A 23,500-nucleotide genomic window follows, 5' to 3' on the forward strand; every position below is an offset into this window, starting at 1 on the left:
GATTTTTGTGTGTGTGCTATGTATGAGAATAAAATGCTCCATCTATAATGTTACATTATTTCTCCGAGACTGATGCACATACTGCTTGTAAACTTGAACAGTAAAACAGGTAAAAATCTGATGTCTCACTCGAAAATAAAAGCATGAATCTCTGTACTAAAGTGTCTGGTGTTCATTTCTTTAATTATGTCATTTTATAATTATTTCGGAAACAGTTATTGATAAAATATGAACAAAATTAGCTAAGGGTTCGGCTTTCGATTTAGCCTAGAAGGAGTTGAGCGATTGGAAAGAACCGGCTTAATAGCTCTTCAGTCTACAATGAAAACGAGAAAAAATATAATTTCCTACTTGCACATATAAAGGGACGACAGGGAGCCTGACCCTCAAAAATTGTCCAAATGGGTAAAATCTTACATATTTTAATCTGAGTAACGTCTTGAGAACAGAAATAATTTTTATTTTTTTTCCTACATATGCTCCATACAATCCAAATTTTCTCCTATTTGACTAAACTTTTAGGGCCCTGCCCCCCGTTGTATGTGTAAATGGAAAATTTTGCTTTTTTCGAGATTTTTTGTAGACTGGAGAGCTATAAATCTTGCAAGATTCGTTCCAGTTGCTCAACTCCTAGGGTAGACCCAGGTAACGATTCATAGGATTTTACTTAGGAATATGTTCCTTCTGCTCCCTCCTAATAGAAATACAAAAAATTAAAAATTATTTCTGTTCTCAGGATATTACACAGGTTAACATTTGTAAGTTTTGTCTCATTTGGACAATTTTTGAGGGTCATGCCCTGTCCCCTTTTTTTTATTTTTTTATCATTTTTATTATAGATTGAAGAGCTATCAACCCTGCAAGTTTCTTTCTAATCGCTCAACTCCTAGGCTAAACCCAAGACTGACCCATAAGATTTTATTTAGGAATATGCATCCCTCTGCTCCCTCCTACTAGCAGTAGAAAATGCTAGACAACTCACAATTTTTAATCTGTGTAACATCTTGAGAATAGAAATAATAAAAATTATTTCTATTCTCAAGATGTTACACAGATTAAAAATTGTGAGTTGTGTTACATTTGAACAACTTTTTAAGGTAACGTACCTCGTCTCCCCTTTGTATGTGCAAGTGGGAAATTTTATTTTTTTCGCGTTTTTATTGTAAACTGAAGAGCTATGAATCCTGCAAGTTTCATTCCAATTGGTAAACCCCTAGGCTAGACCCAAGAGCGGACGTTTTGGGAAAACATCGTCCGGAGAAACTCCAATCCCCCCCCAAAAAAATACCCCATGTGGATTTGTATTGGTTAATGAATTAGGGTTCTTAATAATATTATTAATGGAGCAACTATTATACCGAATGTTTTAGATAAAACGCCCAATGCTTATAAATCCAAAACAATTGGAAATAAAAAGGGTGAAACGTAAAGTTAATAGGCAAATGTCAGAGGGCTAATTGAATGGAGTAGTCTGGTAGCTCGACAGGGTCCCTTGTCATGGGTTCTCGGGTGGTTACTGAAAAAAAAATTGTACCTAGATAGAAACATTTTACATAATTGAAAAGATCACGGAAAAACAAATCACGGAAAAACAATCGATTTTGGAACATCGTTACGAAATAGCCATTATTCAATTCTGAATTCTTGCATAGCCATTTCTACCACTTCCGATTACAATGTATAGTTCTTTCCTATTTAGTAGAAAAATTTATGGAAAAGTTGATATGTTTTCTTGAGATATTAAATCGACCCCAAGAAATAACTAGCCGCTATCTGTTACCTATTTTTTCATGACGAGTAATGTTGAAATCGGAAATGGTTATTTTTGACCTTCCGGCTTGAATACAGTAGATTGTTAACGGATGAGTTGAAACTCATTCTTGAGAAACTAAATATATTCCAGAAATCCGCTTCTCGACATCTGTTAGCGTTGTTACTCTGAAAACTGTCAACAGACGGACGGATAGACGGATATAGCCGTTCTATAAGATTTCCGATACATATGTATAGCATAAGTTGGAACTCTGATATAGATAGATAGAAATATTGTGGCTTACACACTCGTGAATGTATAGTAATCTCTCAGAGAATGAAGGTATCAAGAAGGGAAAACTGAGGGTCCGTAACATTGGGAGCTCCGCCGCTATCCCATACGTTTATTTAATAAATTCACAAAAGGCTAATAATTCATTACTTGTCTGTTTGTCTGGCGCATATTCTGCCGTCGCCTTTAACGTAATCTGTAGTTAATTTCTTTCACGGTTCCGAAAACCTTACAGACTTCGTATGCGTACAGTAATATTTTAGTGGATGAATAACGATGAAAGCGGGAACCTGTGCTTGTGAAATTAGTTAGTAAGAGAAAGTTCAGATAATCTTAGAAGAGCTTTTCATGAATTTGAAAGCGTTTCTGGAAGCAAGATGCTACCACGCCGTTTTTTCTTTTACCTAAATATTGAAAAGGATGTAATCTTAGGAAACTAATGCGTGTGGGTAAACTTGCTATATGTTTATATACTCAAAGGAAATCCATATTGATTTATGTGAGTTTCTTTATTAAGGCAATAGGTATTGAAAGAGATTCTGTTTCGCGGTGTATCATCGCATCATAACTTAATTATTGATATTTGCATAGCTATTTTAAAATGTGTATTTTACTTCAGGTACGGCCAAATTAGCCAGAGTAATCTACATAAATGAAAAAAAAGGGAAAAATGTTTCGCGGCCAACTTCTAGGCTATTCCACCGAGTTTGATTATTTCAGGAACATTAAGTGGACCATAGCCTAATCCAGTTAGGAACATAATGTGGACCGTGTCAATTTGTTGAAAGTAAATCTATATCCTGTTTAAAATCCATAACAAGAAGACATTTCTGGTTATGTCTTACCGTTTGAGCTTAGATACCTGACAGAGATAAGGTAAGACTGATCTTCATCTGATCTGGACAGATTCTTTCTACAAACTTTCCCGTACTTAAGTTTGAAAGGAGAAAATATGCATTATGCAACCACAATTTCTAAGGGATATTGTTGGTTGCCTAACATCAAGGAGGATAACGATTTAACTTGTAATGCTGGTGTATGTTTATCACAATAAGGAATGCAGATACAGTAGAAAGTGATAGCGAGCAATTGGCATACAATTAAATTAATTTAAGGAAATAACTAATATAGCATATTATAAAGTTATATATGATAATGATACAGGTGAAAAGACTATAGTCAGTACTAGTTTTCATTTAGCTCCAGTCTTGATGGTGTTATTTTTTGCATGCAGAATCTTGACAAAAATGTTCGTAATACTCAAATTCCAATTCGCTAATATGAAATCCATTGGAGGAATCAATGACCAACATTTCTCAAGGACATGGTCGATCATTTATATCTCTGCTTTCAAAAATAACATCGTGAAAGAATCTGGTGGTTTATTTTGATGTTATTGTTCATTTCAGTAGTAAGGCGATGTGAGATGTGGATATACAGCTTAACATGGAATCCGAATAATATAAGCTCCTACCGGAAATCGAAGCCCAATCTCCTGCTCTGAGGACGAGTATGCTAACCATATTAACAACACGGGAACTCAGAAATAAGTACTAGGGATTAACAGTATTCTCCGTTGTAAAGGTATACATTGTTTAATCAGCTTTCCCACCTTCCAGACTATTGCCAGTACATTAAACAGGAAAAGGAACTTGGATCTCCTTCTGTAGAATGTACCGTTTCTAATCCATACAAGTAGTTACTCAGTCATCAACTCTTAAGATCATACTATTAGCTTGGAGCGAATGAAATGTCTATCTCAAGTGTATCATTTCCAAAGGCTAATAATAATAATAATAATAATAATAATAATAATAATAATAATAATAATAATAATAATAATAATAATAATAATAATAATAATAATAATAATAATAATAATAATAATAAATGAAAAGTACAATACCTGTTTAATCAAAATAGTTGTCATCTGTATCCACACATTCTTACTATTGCTTAGAAGACGGTATATCCAGAACAGACTTCTGGGAGGGGGGACGGTGGGTTGTAATGCTGCTGCTTAGAGCTACTTTTAAGAGCTCCAAACTCTGGAATGGGTTTTATTTATATATAAAATAAAAGTTTCCTCTTCTGGGGCGCAATCGCCCCGATCGCCCCTCATGGATCCGTCCCTGGTATCTATCTTTGATCATTGCTAATACATGGCGATCAATACTGAAATCGGAAGTAGTACTAAATTTCTGTGATTTCCGGTTTTAGTATAAGAGATACAGGTGGACATGGTACACTTTCTTCAGGCCCTGAATTTGTTTAAGAAACGCTTCTCGCTATCTAGTGGCTTTTTTGTTCTATGGCGAATAACATTAAAGCTGGGAATGATAGATTTCGGCAACTTCTGATTTGAAAAGAGGGTTAATGGAAGAGAACGAAACCTGTTACTAGGGCGCTGGGTTGATTGAATGACACTTTCTCGTTATCTTTCATCGTTTTTACTCAATGCAATCAATGCTGAATCCAGAAATGATTAATTTCTACTACTTACAGTTTACATAGAGGTTTAACGGAATAACTAGAGACATTTGTTGACATCCTGAATTGATTGTAACGTATTGATTTAGTTCAGACTTCTGCATGAATATTTGTAATATTAACATTTCTTTCCAAACTTTCTGCAGGCATTTGGAATTTAATAGATTATATTAATCTTTTTAGAAAACGTGTCAGTTGATTTTGTAGTTACGTAATCAAATTTTTAGTAGGTATTTCTCCTTTCTGCATCAAATGTATGTTAGGTTAGCTTATGTTAAAAGACTACAGTACAGCTTAGGTTTAAAATTATTCTATCTACTAAGTATTTTTTTTTAATGCAATTGTTCATATAGTGTAATGATTACAGAATCACACCCAAGAAAAAAATTCTCGCACTGTTTTAAAAAACTGTGAATCAATACCATAAAACAATGAGTCTTTTGTTTTTATTTATGCTGTGGCATTGAAGACTATTCTAAAGAAGAGATTGAAAGCACAGGTAACCAAGCGAAGCAATGACAATATTATTTTTCTAGCTACTGGACTTACCATCCATATCTACATCGGTCTTTCTTCACAAACCTATCGATATTCAGTACTGACCGTTATAAGGGCTATATTAGGGTTAAAATGAGTGCATTCGATATCAAGTCTTTGTTGTATATTCTCGTTTATACCCTCCGCCTGCTGCCTACAGACATACACCTGCAGGGCCCTCTGCTGTGCTTCTGCCCTGATTTGGTTAAATGACAATCTCGCTTTTAGTGGACAGTCGTTTTATAGCATGTCTGGTCGCGTATTTATACTCGTACGGTGATGCCCTCGTAAAGTTAATCTGCACTTATGAGTGCAACTCCTTCCCTAGGAAACAATTTCTAAGACACTGCAAGTGAATTTCGTGATGAAATAATTGCATATATTATAGTAGGATAATATGTAATCATTTCCTGGGCACGTCTATTTGCACGCATATTATTAAGCTGTACGCAATTATTTGACCATATCCCAGGGTAATAACAGCCCAGAACGTTATTAAAGCAAGTAAAGTCATATATATATATATATATATCTCAAGTCATATATATATCCGTATATATATTCACGGACTATTCTTAATCTGCACTTGAAATATCTGTATATTAAATTATCAGGTTAATATGTATACCTATTGTTGCCTTTGTAATTTAACAGTAACTATGGACGTGCATGCACTACAACTCCATAAATAGTGTACTATATTTCCGGCAAGATTAGTTACGTCAATAATTTCTTTAAATGAAATGTTAACCAACGTTTTCGAAAAACTCTCCGTCCCGGGTTCACTCCAATTGGAAGAGCGTTAAAAATATTAACATATCAAGGTAATTCCGATTCCACCGTAATCTCTAGTTGATCGTCTTATATAGCCTCGTTTCTGCAAAGGACGCAAAACTTCTAAGAAACGTTCGAAACATTTTACATTAGAAATTTCGTATTCGTGTGTAAAGTAAACTCTTGCCCACAGAGAGAAAAATTTACCGTAATCACCTCTCGCGAAATATCTGAACTTTCTGCTATCTGAAATAAGCGCTGTATCGCAGGACCAATGTTTGGAAATTGACCGGGTGAATTGGATAATGTTTTGATTTGTGAGGAAGAGTGAGTGAAAGTCAGGTAAGAGAAATAGTTGAAGTTACGAAAGTGGTTGTTGTAGGCTGCTTTTGAGGATATAAGCGCCACTGTATGTAGAAACGGAAGGGACTATTTGGCGACACACCTGTTATGATTTAGTGGCGGAAAAGGAAATGTGGAAATGGCGTTTATATGTCAAGATTATGACAAATCGTGAGTTTTGTAGAATTATACAACAATAACACCTTCAGTTGTTGAAATTGTGTAAAACACATGATATCTGTTTGAAAGTGAAGCATTACTAGTATCCTTGTTTTCACTATCCTCGCTTAAGTGCATATATACAGTATCTGACTCACCTGTTTCCTTCGGACTCTCCCCGCGCTATCGTGCAGTCCTTCCAGCTTCACCCTGCCCTGATTCGATTAGATAGCATTTGTGCTTTTTGGTGGCCACGCAGCACAAGTTGGTTTGTGTTTTGTTGCACGTAGATTTTGTCATACATACGGACGCCGCATTTATATGCAAGTAGTCATTTTCTATTCCAAATTGTAGAAGTTTACACGCCTCTGTTTTGAAGGTAACGAACTTATAACTGAACCTAACTTAGCCTAATGTAATGTAACCTAACGTAACATAATGTAATCTAACTAAATGTAAGCAAATGTAGTATATTTTGGCACTTTTTTTCTATTTTCGTGTCGTCCGACGATACAGTACAAATGCCGAAGAAGACGATACATCTGCTGCGAGACACAAGCGGCTAGAAATTGGCAATTTTGAACGTAGAATTTGCCAATATTATAGCAATAGATAAACTACAATTTTACTGGCTAAATACTGCGTAAAAATAACTAGATTTAGCCCTAAAATGGATAAATGAACAACAGAGAGAAGGCTTGCAAAATTAGAACAAATTAATGATGCATAATTACAAGAAGAACAATCTTTCATAATACTAGTAAGAATAAAGTAAAAATATTGCAGTCAATTGTGTATGATAGGTTGCTCTATATTTCTGGATGCCTAATTAAATTTTGTTAACAAAGAAGAACGTAGATGCATGTTTGAGGAGAAAAATGCACGTAATTAAAGCTGACAGTCCTGAAGTCATAGACTTATGGCATATATTTTAATTGTCCATTTTTCTTATGAATATTTAAGTTATCACCTACCATATTGTTAGAACTCATTATCATATTTATGGGTAGCACTGAATTTTATCAAATTTGACGTTGATATCGTTCTTAATTTTAATAGTTTCAGGCGCGTAGTCAGATTTTTTTTTATTTCGAGGGTACCAAGCTTTGGGGGGGTCCAATATTGCAAGCCATTATGTTTATGTAGTATTGATCGGATACTATGTGTGTAGACCCGAAAAGACGATAAGTAATCGTAAAATATTTCCACATATATGTCTTTAGAAAAAATCACAGAACTAGATTGTTTTTATAAGAGAAAGAATACAGATGAAGTGTAAGATCAAATTTTCGTACTAAATCAATCATCTTCCTGTTAAATAAGTATAGTTTTATTGAGAATGTGTGTTGAGTTAGGAAGTTTTGGGTGATACGGACTCGGGTAGGTCCCCGTGGATACGCCTCCTCATAATTTGCCTGGTGTATACAACTTCCTCGTTCATTATTTTTAAATATATCAAGCCTTATGCAGTGTCGTTTTATGATGTATGATTAGCGTCATACTAAAGGCGTGACTACTTCAGAAAACATTTGTTTAGTCGAACTCTTTAGTATGGCAGTAATATCGCTTTAGAACGACTCTGCATAAGGCCTTATATATTCAGGTACATACTGTTAAAACGCATTTATCGGTGATCCCTAGCAATGGTCGTATACACAAAGGAATTCGGGTTTAACCTCTTCCACAAGATATTACGGAAAAAATACACATTTACCATACGAAAGCTTTTGAACACCCCTCCTCCGTGATGAAATTCTGTGTACGCTACTACCTGACAGCAAACAGATTTGCAGTGGATTTCTTATTGTTGAAAAACGTTTATTTTTGGAAGTTCATTAATACAACTGTACAAGTTTTGTAAGACTCAATCCGGGACCTTTTGGTCATGCAGCGTGTTAAGTGTTTTTCGAAATGTTACTTTCAATGACTTAACTTGTTTGCATTTTAAAATTATTATTACGATTACACTAGTAATTCTTATAAAATTGTAAAGTTAGTATATGTATATAGGGTGTCTCAAAACTCCTATGAAACTCTGTTATTATTAGAATTACAACAAAATGTAAGAGGGAGGACGGCTACAAATATGATGCTTCCAATCAAAAGTGAAGGAATTTTCTAAAATCGGACGAGCCATTTAGTCTGTACACTCCTTATGCGCCCAATGTTAAATGAAAATGGAACCTTTCAATTTACCTGGACCCACAACGTAAGTGAATGAAGTTCTGTCTTTTATGTTAACATGTCTTTGGCCAGCCCCCCATTTCAAACAGTAACTTCATTTACTTATGTTGTGGGTCTAGGTAAATGGTATCATTGATTTTTCATTCAATATTGAGCGCATAAAGAGTGTACCGCTCAAACGGATCGTCCGATTTTTAAAAAATTCCTATATTGTTTATGATTTCCTAGGTTATTCAATTCATTATTTCAATACTTTCTGTTCAATATTATTTTTTAAAAAATCTGTTATGTTTGATTTCATGAATCGAAAAGCGAATGACGCTATGGACACTACTCACGCCACAGAAAGAAATAGTAGTAGTCTGTATAAAATTTAAAATGTAAATGTTCATTTCATGATTTAAATGTAAATGTGAAAATGGTGTATGTTTAGCAGAAGGGGTTTAGAAGCACGTAAAAACCACAAAATTTACAGGAGAAATGGATGATGCAAGTAGTTAAACGTAACATAACGTAACCAAATCTAACCTAACCTAACCTAAACTAAGCTAATCTGAATTAACCAAAACTAACCTAATATTAGTAGAAATAAACGAAATTCTATCAATTTTTTTTTTTTTTTGGAAAATTATGCTGGACCCTTAAACTAACAATATGACATAAACTAACCTAACCTAACCTAATCTAACCTAAACTAAACTAAAGTGATGTGAACAGAAATTACCAAAATTGTAACTTTTTTTTTTTTTTTTAGAAAAAAGAGCTGGACCCCTTTTGCTAAACATAAGCCTTAAAAATTAACTGAATTACGCCTCCTGAAGCATTTCAAAGAAGTTTACAATCAACATGTTCTAATCTATTATCGTCTGAATCGGTATGTTTATATTCAGAGGGTAAAACATTAGATTACCTACCTGTAGGAAGTAGAATGAACATCACGATATTGCTCATTTTTCTATCTATTCTTATTTATATGTCTTGGAGGAGGATAATCAATAGTATCATTGAAGAAACCATCGATTCGAGGAGTGTAATCTTTCTCTCTTCTTAACTGCCATCCACTCGTAAAATGATACATAATTCATTTCGATTAACGGATCAGTTAAATTTGCTGTAATTGAATGTCTCATTCAACTATATTGATTACTTACGTTTATTTTATGTTTACTATTTAGTACAGTCTGTAGTTAAGAAATGATGGTACTGACAAGCATTTTGGCATACGATTTTAGCTAATTTGCAATATTGCTTGACTATTATAATATGCACGTATGAATGCTTGTCTAAATACGCTTTACAGCAATAATATTCACTATATCTGCTTCTGTTTTCTGTAGTTTTTATTCTTATTTCTTCAGAGTATCGTTAGAGTTATCTGGGTGAATCTGTAATAAGATATTAAGAAATTCAGTAATAAATAAATGATACTGCCAAATGCAGATACAAATAAATAAAGGAATATATCTATTTACAATATCAAGTACGGCGAAGATAGATAAGATATAATTGATAATAATAAATAAATCGATAAAAATGAAATAGTAAAATATAACGAAAAGAAATAAAGTACATATATGATAAATAAGAATACTTACATGTGGTTAAACAGCTAGGTTTATACCATGTTGACGATGATACACCTGAGACGAAGATGATTATGAACAAACGTGACAACTCGTACATAATAATGTCAGTGGTAGAGCGTTCACCTCTAGTGCATGGGATCCCTGGTTCGATCACAGCTCGCGCCAAGTGAACTTTGTGGTGGACAAACATCGTGTGCGTGGGCTTTCCTGGGTTCTCCGTTTCCTCCCACTTTCTTCATTCCATAATTTCTTTCATTTCTCTTCACCACCGTCTCTTTAGCCTGACCGGCATAACCATGGGATGTAAAACGGTCTAAAACTATAAGGTAAGATTTCATTTCCATTTTATTTTTACTTCTGCCAAGGTAGCCCCCCGACTTTAAAAAATTGAAACAGTGACTAGGTCATTCGTTTGTACTACGTTGTATCGTGTGTACCAAAAATATTTTCATTTGTACCCTTTTCCTTATAGGATTACTTGAGAGGTCACCTGGGGGTGCTATCTTAGCGCCAAGATAGCCCCCCCGTATCACAGCACAAAAAATTGAAATACATTATTCGAAAGCAAATCGTTTGTACCGTTTGCACCAAAAAATGTTTTCTTTGTACCCTGAAAGTTTTCGAGAAAGAGAGGATGACATTTGGGGGGCTATCTTGGCCCCAAGATAGCCCCTCCGTTTCATAGCACAAAAAATGAAATACACCATTCGAAAGCAAATCGTTTGTACCGTTTGTACCGAAAAAAAAATTTTGTTTATACCCTTATAGTTTTCGAGAAAGAGTGGATGACATTTGGGGGCTATCTTGGCGCCAAGATAGCCCCTCCGTTTCACAGCACAAAAAAATGAAATACACCATTCGATAGCAAATCGTTTGTACCGTTTGTACGGAAAAAAGTTTTGTTTGTACCATGATAGTTTTCTAGAAAGAGGGGATGACATTTGGGGGGCTATCTTTTACGCAAGATAGGACCCATAATGTGTACTTTTTCCATGCCTATTAATAAGTATTATGTGTTTATTCATGTGAATTTATGTGTATTTAGAACTCTGGTTGTGTATATCCGAATAATAAAAGAACCTTTTTGGAATAACTCAACGTTAAAATTGAATCGGCGAGTGGGAAAACAGTGTGAGTCCAAAATAATTCATTTTGAGGTAAAAGCAGAAATAACACTAAAGATGTAGAACTTCAAGTTGTAATGAAGATCAGTACAATTTGCAAGACCTCGCACGCTATAGCAGAATGTTATAAAGTCGACTGTACCTTTGTGGTATTAACAAATGAAAGTTCTTTCTTCAAATATCTCAAAATGCGTTTTGTGGACTAGTAGTGTTTTCCCATAGCCGATATCCCATACGTGTAAAAAAATGAATTGTTTCTTTGCAACAGATTACTAGAGCAATTACCTGAATCGAGTTGGTTATGGAATCAATCCATTAATCTATTAACGGATAATACCGACTTTAACGGTAGCTATTTCTAGCCAATATCTCATATAGGTATCTTTAGAAGTTCTATAGCAACGGAATTATGGTGTTGGCGGCAAACTGGTAGTCATCGAATAAAATGGTATATATGAGGTTTCTTAATATTATTTTCAAATCACAATAAATTTATTCTAAATTTGGCTTCCAAAGCGCAGTACTTTTTTAAGACAACCTTATAATTTATACAGCTAAACTTTTTACTATACTGATTACGAAAATAGGCTCGGCCCACGATCTTACAGGTCTCTCTTCAATGGATATCGAAAGAAACGGTCGAAATCTGGAGCAGCCGATTGTCCTTATTTGAGACTTGAGAAAATTGAATTTACAGCATCGTGCCTATTTTGAGCCTATTTTCGTACAGGGTGATAAGTAATGAACTATATGAAATAAAACGGAAATTAGAACAAAGTAAATATAGTGAAACCTCTCTAAAGCGGACAGCTGTGGGGAATCAAAAATTGTCCGCTATAGAGAGGTGTCCGCTTTAGAGAGGTTTCAATATTTTCTTACGCAAAGTAATAAACAAGGTAATATGCAATTAAAAAAAAAATATTTTTGCATGAATCACGTATTTATGAATATTACCAAAATGTTACTGTACCTGCATTATCTTGCACCATACAATTCGAGGCACAACATGGGAATAAGATATTATAGTTCTCTGCACTTTACACTTATCGCTACATACTACGTTTTCGGTGTGTTGCTTTAATTTGTGAGTTAATTGCAGTCCAGCAATGACTTTTTTAAAAACACAATATGCGTACCCGTGGTCAAAAATACCACACTTGTCTTCTGTTTGGTTCGAGATTCCAGCGGGACGGTAGAATGATGTGTCTTCCAAACAGTGGGCAACTGCCAATCACTTTTGTTTCTGAATCAGGTTGGGTGGGAGTGGAATGCAAGCAAAGGACATAAGGGTGTTGTGAAACAGAGACTCTTCCTCTGGGTTGCTGAACATACAGTTGAAAAGGCAAAATGTCACACCCACATGTTCTTCCTTGGTGACATACGTATGAATTACTAAAAGTGCATTTTTAACTGCACTTTCCACTTGTTTCTAGAGAAAATGTCCGTAATACGGAGGTAAATAATACCTATAAAAGACAAGAAAGACTGTCCGTGTCCGTACTAGAGAGTGTCCGCTTTAGAGAGGTTTGCCAATATGTTTTTTCCTATTACAGTGTTTAGAGATTACAAAATATGTCCGTTATAGGAGTTGTCCGCCTTATAGAGGTGTCCGTTAGTAGAGGTTTCACTGTAGTACAAAACTGAATTGCACATGTAAACGGCACTACAGACATTCGGATTTAGGTTATGACATGTTCGATATGTCTACCATCTCTGGCGATGATGTGGCGCAGATGAACAGTAAACTTCTGCATGACCCGCTGAAGTGTCGGGACATCTATGCTGGCGATGACCTCCTGAATGGCAGTTTTCAGCTCAGTAATGGTTTTGGGGTTATTGCTGTATACCTTGTCTTTAACATAACCCCACAAAAATGAGTCACGTGGATTCAGATCCGGAAAATATGGTGGCCAAGCGAGTTCCCTACCAGTGGCTTCTGTGTACCCCAGAGCCAGAATGCAGTACCCAAAATACTACTCTAGGACGTCAAACACTCTCATGGTCCGAGGGGGTCGAGCTCCGTCTTGCATGAACCACATCTTGTTGAAATCAGGGTCACTTTGGATAAAGGGTATGAAATCATTTTCCAAAACCGTAACATATCGTGCAGTAGTCCCCGTACCATCTAGAAATATGGCACCGATTATTCCATGGCTGGACATTGCACACCACACCGTCAGCCGTTCAGGGTAGAGAGACTTCTCCATTGCGAAATGCGGATTCTCAGTTCCCCAAATGCGCTAATTTTGCTTATAAATCTTAACTTTCACTTGCAAATGGCCGACATCAAGACATTGCGTGCGCATGCACATACGAATTCCCATCATGTTCTGTGCTCAGCCACACAGTTTGGACGTAATCACGCGAACCGTTCAGAAATTATGACGGTTTTATTTCATATAGTTCATTAATTGGCTCCCTGTATATTTACAGTGTACAGTTATTTTACGCTGTCAGATTGGATAGTGTACTTCATTAACCCCTTGCGTTTCAGTGATATCCGTGTGAATGTCATAAAATACTCCGTTGCAAAATACCAGTGACATCTATGTGGATGTCACAAAATACTCCGTTGCAAAATACCAGTGACATCTATGTGGATGTAATAAAATACTCCGTTGCAAAAGGCCAGTGACATCTATGTGGATATCATAAAATACTCCGTTGCAAAATACCAGTGATATCCATGAGGATATCATAAATTACTCCGTTGCAAATTACCAGTGACATCTATGTGGATATTATAAAATACTCCGTTGCAAAATACCAGTGACATCCATGAGGATGTCATGAAAACGTATCCTTTATTAAGGGTGGTGTTAATCCTGGAGATGACGAAAGTTTTAGTGAATGCAAGGGACAAGTTAGTTATATTATTTCTTCTTAGGTGACAGTAACTGACTGTCTTGTCTAAGTAGATGGCAGGCCTTAGGGAGCATTCAATTACACCACACATGTGTTTGTTTTGACGATAAACAATTGGCAACTTCGAGATCGGAAAAAAAAAGAAAAAAGCTTTGTCTTTGATCTCTGATCAGTGTTGCCAATCTGAAGAAGCATAAAATCCCTTCAGAACATCTACATTTTCCAATTTCAGTCCAAATCATCTACAATGCAATAATCAGTAATGCGAATGCTCTCCTCTGGCGTGCACAATAACTATGCCCTATATAACGGTCTAGACAGTCTTTTAACAGTAAAGGAAAACCCAGTATTACAGCACACACATAGGAAAATGATACCTGGAACGCTAGGGGTTATAAGCACGGTAATATATTAATCTTTAGTAATGCAATTGTGGATATCAGTCACTAAAATTGAGTGTCGGAACTTACTGACAATCGGCAACGCCGAACCGACGTTAAACTTTTTTTTTTTTTTTTTTTTTTACATGTTAAAATGAGTTAAAGGTACTTCTCTTTCCATTCAGTTTCCAGCAGAGTGTGTTCTATCCATTTTAAAGTTAAATATTTAAACCAGCACTATTGAAATTATCAATTACTTACAAACAAGTACAGGAATCTTGAAGCTGAAGTAGTTGTCTGTAGTTCCGAAAAAAAAGGATATGTACCTATTTTCCTTTTTTTAAAAAAAAAAAGTCGACCGGGCAATTTTTAATGCCCGAAAAAGGGAATATTTCCCAATAAAAGAGGGAGTCTACTAACCCCATCTATATTATTCCATGCAATGCATTTGGTGCAGAAGTTATAGAACATAATTATGCGGATATGACGAAACGAAATTTTTCATATGCGGAGCTATACTCCATTCGCTGTATATACGAGGTGTGATTGTTTTTATGTAATTACCGTTTTGAAATTAGTTCACTGCAGCGCTGTGGTCGGCATCCAGCGCATGTGCGCTATGTACCGTTAGCAATCCACAGTCGTCATTACGGAAATATTCGAATGCATTTACGTTTGTTAGTGAGTAGTTAAACTACCTCCGCAAATTGAGAATCTCATTGAATATGAAATACGCGCTCTGATTCGTTTTCTTCGTGCTACAGGCATGAAAGAGGCTGAAATTTGTCCCCAGATTAGTGAAATATATAGAAAAAACATTATGAACGATGAAATGGTAGGTAAATGTATTAGAATTTTTATAGTTGCCGCACGAATGCCCATGATAAGCAACGAAGCGGGCTACCTTCTGTCATCTCTGAAGGCTTTATGCAGAAAGTTAACGAAAAGGTGAAAAAGAATATACGCTTTCAATTTCGTCGTTATTTGACAAGTTTCTTCAAGATACAAGAAGCGTTATTTGTGAAATTGTGACTCGACACTTAAATTACCGAAAGTTGTGCTCGCGCTGGGTACCGAAAATGTTGACTGACGTGCACAAAACTAAACGTTTATCCAGTACGTAGACTTTTCTTAAGCGGCACAGTGTGGAAGGTGATGACATCTTAAGCATAATTGTCAGAGGCGATGAAATATTTTTGGCTTACGTTACACTGGAATCGAAGCAACACTATACGGAATGGAGGTATTCAACATCACACAAGAAAAGTTAAGTTCAAGCAAACAATTTCGGCCCAAAAAATTATGTGTATTGGGTTTTGGAACAGGAAGGGGATGTTGCTTATGGAGTTTTTTTTTTCGTGGTGACAATATATTCTATGACGTATTATGAGACCTTACAAAATTGCGCTGTGCAATCCAAAACAAAAGGAATGGCATGCCGAGTAAGATAATCGTTTTACTTAATGAAAATGCTCATCAACACGTGACAACTCAAATTCAAAATCTCATCGGATAATTTTGGGTGGGAATTTGATCACTCTTTGTACAATCCCAATCTAGCATCCAGTGACTACCACATGTTACTACATTTGAAGAAACATCTGTGTGGTCAGCACCAGGGCGATGATGATGAAGTCAAAACGGCCATGTTGCAGTGGTTGTTAAATCAGACGGCTGATTTCTGTGAGAATGGTATTCAGAAGCTTGTACGATAGGGTAAGTGCCTTAGTATTGGTGAAAACTAGGTTTAAAAAAATATATTATGGTATAGGCTTTCATGTAACAGTAAAATTGTTACGTGCCAAGATGGCTTTGTGGTGGGTAAACACTGTGTTCGTGAGTTTTCTTGTGGTTCTTCCGTTTCCACCCACTTCATTCATTCCACCATTGCATTCATTTCTCATCATCACCACCTCCTTTAGCCTAGCCAGCCGTATGTAAATAATTATTTACCTAATAAATAAATTAATAACTAATATTACACTACGTACTACACCACACCAATACTTGTAGAATTATTTACAAATTGTATTTAACTATCGCAGTACTTATTAGTTTTTCAGAAAAGTAAAAGTAAAACTTAATAATTGGTGGTATTAAGATAAGATCTTTTTCGAAGCACATAACATAAGGTTTTGTGTTATTTTAAAATTTTACATAACTTCCAGCAAATGACAAAAGTAAGGAAACTTGTATATTGGGCTGATCACTGACATCTATACAACTAGAAGTTTATTTGTGTAAACTTTATATAATGACGAGACATTCGTTTCGCCTTAAAATTTATCACGGTCGTAAACAGCCGTTCAGGGCCGGACTTAAGTTGATTGGAACAATTGCTTAGAATCGGTCCCTGCACTAGAATGCAGTCCTTCCGTTATCAAATACACACAATAATACATTGCAATATACACTGAGAAAAAATTGCAGGTGGCGTACTTAAAAAGATAGGTTACGTGCGTAATTCCTGTACTTTTTGGACTTAACGTACAACAGATGTATAACTGAAAACGCATGTTTTATAATACTTTATATGTAAGTGTTCAATCTATATGTACTTTCCGTATGAAACAATGTAGGCGGTCAGGATCTCACATACAAATGGATGTATATAAAATATAATTGAAGAAGGTAACATAAGTATAAGCATGTGATATACGGAAAACTGTTAAATGTCAGACATCCTGCAACAGCATGATGTAGCATCTAAGGGCAGTGGCTATGTAGCATACGGATAACGTATGCTCCGTACAGATTTCTATAGTAAGCAAGAGGATACCGTATATTTGTACAATATACCGCTGTCCGGAGAACGAATTTTTTCCTGTGTACGCTTCTGTTTACAAGCTCTAGTATTTATGGCCTCTGGAGAAATGATTTTTTTTAAAGTTGAAACTGATCATAACTGAATTGAAATAATTAATTCAGCAAGAAAGTTTGAACCGTTTGGCAATTCTGTGCGTTAAATCTGCAATTAGTAGTAGTCCTAAGAGGCTTAGTATTAAAGGAAAGCAACAAAACTAATAATATGTAATAATAGTGGCCAATATACAGTTTATGAATGGTAAGTGATTTTTAGAAGTCCAAAAGTATAAACCAAAAGTGCACTTAAATTTTAAATTTTTACGAAGAAAAATTTACATACTTTTCGATAAATCATGTCACCACCACTAAAAAAACTGGTATTGTAAGTATACAAATTCCAGATATAATAAATATTATTAGTTTCTTGTATATCTATGCAAGTTTGTATTAAAATGTACGTTAAACGTTATATCAGATTAATCTATTAATTCCCATGCAATTTCGAGCGTACATTTTGATTGTTTCACATTCTACCATCTACCACAGAGAACTACATTTTGTAATAGACATTATACGGTATAAGTGTTAAAGAACCTATAGAAAGTTTAAGAGATGATTCGTCAAATTAAAATAAGAAAAAGCAATCCATATTAACTTATAGGGAAAAATGCATATATTCAGAGCTATAGAAGTCCAAAAGCGTGGGTAAAATAGCACATTTCAACACGAGTTATTTCGAATATGAGGGACTGTGGCGCTGGAGGTTCATAACCATGTACAGGAAGTCACGTCTACTCTTCAAAAATGCATTTTTCAGCAATGAGCAATATGTACGCAAGGGGTTTCTCAGGGGGCGTAACGGATTGCCAGAAATGCTCGGACCTAAAGGTTGTTGGTCCAAAGTAAGTAAAACCGAAGTCTTGAGAGCACGCCAAACAGGAATACGTTGGCTGCAAGTCCGGTCACCTGACATATCACCCAACGAACTTGTGTGAGGTGTGGTTCATCACGATTGTTGTTTACAGGACTACAAATAGAATTATCTCGTCTCGTAAAGTGTGTAGTGTCTCGACTCGATTTTCGAAAAGCTTTTTCCTCTTGCCTTTTTCAAAGATTTTTATCTCCTGTCCCCCAAAGAAATTGTATCTAGAGGTTATCAGAATCCTTCTACGTCACGAAAAGTCCACACAGGATATGATATAAAAACATTTCAATCATATTTATTATTGGAGTATATTGTGCAATGTATAGTGTGAGGTGTGGTTCATCACGATTGTTGTTTACAGGACTACAAATAGGATTATCTCGTCTCGTAAAGTGTGTAGTGCCTCGACTCGATTTTCGAAAAGCTTTTTCCTCTTGCCTTTTTCAAAGATTTTTATCTCCTGTCCCCCAAAGAAATTGTATCTAGAGGTTATCAGAATCCTTCTACGTCACGAAAAGTCCACACAGGATATGATATAAAAACATTTCAATCATATTTATTATTGGAGTATATTGTGCAATGACTTACGTATCTTTGAATGTTGATAAATCAGTGACGGATCTAGCACGGGGGACCTTTTTGAGTGACAAAAATAATTTAAGCTATTATTTATGTTTTTTTAAAGTTTACAGTAAACTCGCGATATACTTGTCATAGTCTGGGTTCTGGTTGCCCCTCCCCAGTTTTATCTTCTAGATCCGCCTCTGTGATAAATGTTCTTCATCTTGTTCGTACAATCCATTTATCGCTTTATAGTTGTTACACTATGAATCATGTAAGAATAAACAGTGTTTGAGACGAATGAACTACTATTACCCACGTGACTTGTAAAACTTCTCGTCTCGACTCGAAAACTAGACGAGACTTCGTCGATTGTGTTACGGGTCTTGTTCCGAATATTAAAATACTGTATACTTGCATTTTAGTTTTCGATAATAGGCATAGCAGTTACAGTATGATTTTTTCCAGATTTTGTGTTGCGTTACGTCCCGCAATTTATGCAGAGGTTAATACGGAATTAGGTCCCTAATCTTGTAAAACTAGCAGAAAGTGTCGATGTTTCGCGGAATCGGACACTTTAGGAAGCGATTTCTCAGGAGTACATCCAACGCCTCTTTGATTAGCTGCCAACAAGGGCACCGATTTTTCTGTAAATTTGGGGTGCCCATTCAGATATAGAAGATATATATATATATATATATATATATATATATATGAGGATTTTAAGACAAATTGTATTCAAATTATGGCAAATATTGTATATTCAAAAATTCAATAGGGGCGCCCACATGAGCTTTGGGGAGCCCGGGCCCCCGGGCCCCTAGGATCGGCGCCCTTGGATGCCAAGTCATGTAAACGCTCAGTTTGTAGTTCCTGGAGGGAAGCTTTTCGTCATAATGATTTCTCAAGGTTATAGGTAGAATGTAGTATTGAAATTGTAACTATTTCTGTATAGTTATGCAATGAATTTGTAAATGGATCCTGAAGTCGTTTGGAGGGAAATGAATCACCTTCTAGATAATTTAATGCAGGCTTGAAATGTAGAATTTTATACGAAAACAGATTAAAGTATTGTTGGTAAGGCTTTAGTTTAGTGGACGGTCAACCTCACCGCCCTCCTCATGGATCTGCTGTCTGTGGTATAAAGATTTCTCTCCAGTCACATAAAATATTGCTCATGTTACAGCAGCAGGGTCTTTCCTCTCATTTTGTAGTTTTTAATATCGAGCACATCACATTATCGACTTAGTAGAAAATAACAAATAGTCCCCTAGATGAAAAGTTTACAGTTTAGAAGCTAGTAATTAAAGTCAACAAATTTGTTTATTATGTTGAAAAGCGAAACTTCTAAATTTCTATAAAATAAAAGTTATGTAGATCTAGTGATTTCTGTTTATTCTAGAGATGTGTTACTGTTCAATTTGACTCATGTATCAGTAAAATATCATTATTATTTGACTAAGAAATTCTTCGAGAAACAATATTAATTTTGCTGGTTTTATTATTTCTACTTCCCAACAATGTTAATTAAATTGGTGAGTGGAATAGGAGTACAAGTTCAGGATAAACCATTTTCATTATTCATACTGATGGATCTAACATTTTCCTAGTAGCCATATTTATGTTCACTTTTTTAAAGTGTGTCGTACACCATAAGTATTTTATAATCTACATTTAAACTATGTGTCCATCCACCCAAGAAACACAAAAGCTTAAGAACTACATAATGGATCACCATCAATTTTGGCCAGACCAGGCTGTAGAAGTTCAAAAGATGGAATTGAGTTCGTTCATGAAGTGATATCCAAACCGGAAATGGTAGAAATCACTCATTTCCGTTTTTAATGTTGATCAATATAGAACAAAAACTGTAATTGGTACCGAAAAGCGGTTTCCTGGAATCGATTAACTCCCACAAAAATGCATTTTAATTCTTCTTAATACATCCTTAACTCTCTATTAAACCCGGAAGTAATAGAAATCCATCACAACTTCTGGTTTCATTATTGATCTACTTATAGCGAAAAAGTTAGAGCTGTTTTCTGATATCGGTTTAGCGTTCTAAGACGAGATGCCGTCTTCTCTCTTAATACTCTATTTAAAGCGGAAGTGGAAAAACTCAACCACTTCTGGTTTCCACGTTGATCGCTATTGTCACAGATCCAACTGACACATTTCAGTGTTGAATATTACGCAAGCACGGTAGCTTGGAGTGGGTTGCGGGTGAGAAACTGGAGGATGATAGGACGCCATTTCATCAGAAACCGTGGCAGTTACCATGGACATCATTGCAACGTTGAACAACGTGTTCTTTGTTCTTACTTATTGCGAGATGAAGTCAGATATGAAACAGCATCGATTCTTTAGACAACTTTTCATGGTCAACTAACATGGCTCCATGGTTCCATTTTAATTTGTTTCATTGTTTTTATGAAATGGTATTCTATCCTCTTCCAATTTCCCATCCGCAATTCACTTCAAGCTATCGTACCTCCTCAATATTCAACTTTGAAATGAGCCAATTGGCTCTGTGCCACCCTGTATATAGCGTAAATTGGTTTTCTGTGATCAATTAAGTATCCAAGAAATATACTCTATTTCCACTCTATGCTAAAACTATTTCGAGTGTGCTAGAAACTACTATAATACCACTTACGCTTTTAATATTAATTTACTAAAAAAAATCACGCTATATAAACCAAATTCCTTCACATGGTGTACACGTGACGCTACTACTTGTTTTAAATGACAACCTCCAGTACTTAAAAGAAACTAGGCGAAAACAGTTTTGCAAGAGTTTATTATTATTATTATTATTATTATTAGTTCCGAAGTTATATGTCTACGAAACATTTATTTCGATAGATAGTTTGAATACGGAATTGCAATTTGTTTATATTTTTTTCAAGTTTAAAATGCGGGATCATGAATTTAGTAATGACTCATTATACGAGGGCTAGCCAGAGAGTACCAGACGTTTTGGCCTATCGCGACAGTGGGCGGGGCTAGAGTCGCCATCTTGCCGCACTTAGTACACATCCAGCTGTGGTAGCGTGAGAACTGTGACGCTGTTACTGTGCTTTCTGTGACGTGTATGCTGCAATAGAAAATCTCTCCTCTTGTGAGGTGAGTTCTGTGATTAGGATTAGGATATTTTGGCATAAAAGAAAAACATCAGCCAAAAAATCCATCGCCAACTGTATGAAGTGTAGGGACATGGAATAATGAGTGAAGGCCGAGTTCACAACGGACAAGCGCACCCGAGAGCTCTTGGATGGTATTGGATGGGATGTGTTCGATCACCCATCATACAGCTCGAATTTGGCGCCGATCGACTGTCACCTCTTCCCAGCGATGAATATATCGCTCGCTACACAAGGCTTTGGTAATGAATCTGAATTGCATGCCAGTGTAAGCCAGTGGTTGAAACCGCAGATGACAAGATTTCTACCGCGACGGTATTGAAAAACTTATGTCACTGTGATAAATGCCTTAATTTGCATGGTGATTATGTGGTAAAATAGCTTAAGAGTATACCTTTCAAATGTATATGATACAATTTGGTGTGTTTATTCTGTTTCTTTTTTTATTTCAAAACATCTGCCACTTATTGGATAGCCCTCGTATGATTGTTTTTTTAACGCAAAATTCACACTAACTGAGTAGGTCTGTGAGTTCAAGTACTACAAAGAAAATGAAAACAGATAACTAGGATTTTTTCTCTCTCTCTTTCTTTGTGATCACTGAATTTTATTGAGACTTTTTGCAAATTTGTAAACATTGCAATCAAACATTTCAGAGCAATACTTAACCTATAATTATTGATGGCAGAGTGTATGATATTTACACAATGTGTGTATAGAATGAGCTCTTTGATAATATTTTTGTATACGAAACTTATTCGGTAAAGGGCGGATGAGCTCTCTCTCGCTCTTCCCAGAAAACGGAACCGTGCACTTGGAATAATGAACAGGAAGTTACTTTGAGTATATCTACACCAGTAACACACACTGCTTCCCTTACAAAAGGATTTAATTACATTGACTTTAACTCGTTTGTTTAGCCCACCTCAAACTAATTAGAAGCAAGGGCAATATAACACAGGATGCTTGCTTGTCTGCCCATGTGTACATACAAACGAAGATGTGGATTTTTCAAACGGATATCAATAGAGAATAACAAGATTATGTCCTGTTTTACAAAAGCTGAAAAGGATTTCGGTTCACTACGGAGCTTTCCAGTGCTACCATATCGCCGAATGATTAGAAAGTATGTTATTGGTCCACATGATTCTGGTAGGACTATACAGAGAGATTTGCAAAACGCGCAAGATTTGAAAGGGTGAAAAGTTGGTTCCAATATACTTTGTTGCTTGCAGATGTGAGGGTGGCACCCTAGAACAGTGTCCTGCCGGGGGCCGGCAAAAGTAGAAAAGCTCTCAAACTGGCGAATTCCATGTGTAATTGGATCCAGTAATGGACGTGGTATCTCCTCATAATGTGAGGGATTGGCACTCGATCTTCCTTCGTAGTTTTTGAAACCTCTTCGGATTATGTTGCAACCAAAAACAAAATTGTGAAGTTTCTTTTCTAATTCTGAATAACATTCTCTTCATTATATTTACACGAGATTTTGAAGTTCAAAGTGCTCTCCTTTAAAATTTTAATTTTGGATTTAAACTACTTGGCATCCAAGCCCCCTGGCGTCATATACCTTAAAAACTC

The 23,500-nt window shown here is 35.8% G+C and overlaps 1 protein-coding gene across 1 annotated transcript in view; it reads left to right on the plus strand.

Annotated features, from left to right (window-relative positions):
- Positions 1-23,500, plus strand: part of Ac76E (adenylate cyclase type 2 Ac76E) — a gene marked incomplete in the record, with an annotated part of 460,518 nt that overhangs the window by 45,872 nt on the left and 391,146 nt on the right.

This window comes from Thermobia domestica, chromosome 18 (genome assembly GCF_964235325.1).
Source record: "Thermobia domestica chromosome 18, izTheDome1.hap1.1, whole genome shotgun sequence".
Lineage (NCBI taxonomy): Eukaryota > Metazoa > Arthropoda > Insecta > Zygentoma > Lepismatidae > Thermobia > Thermobia domestica.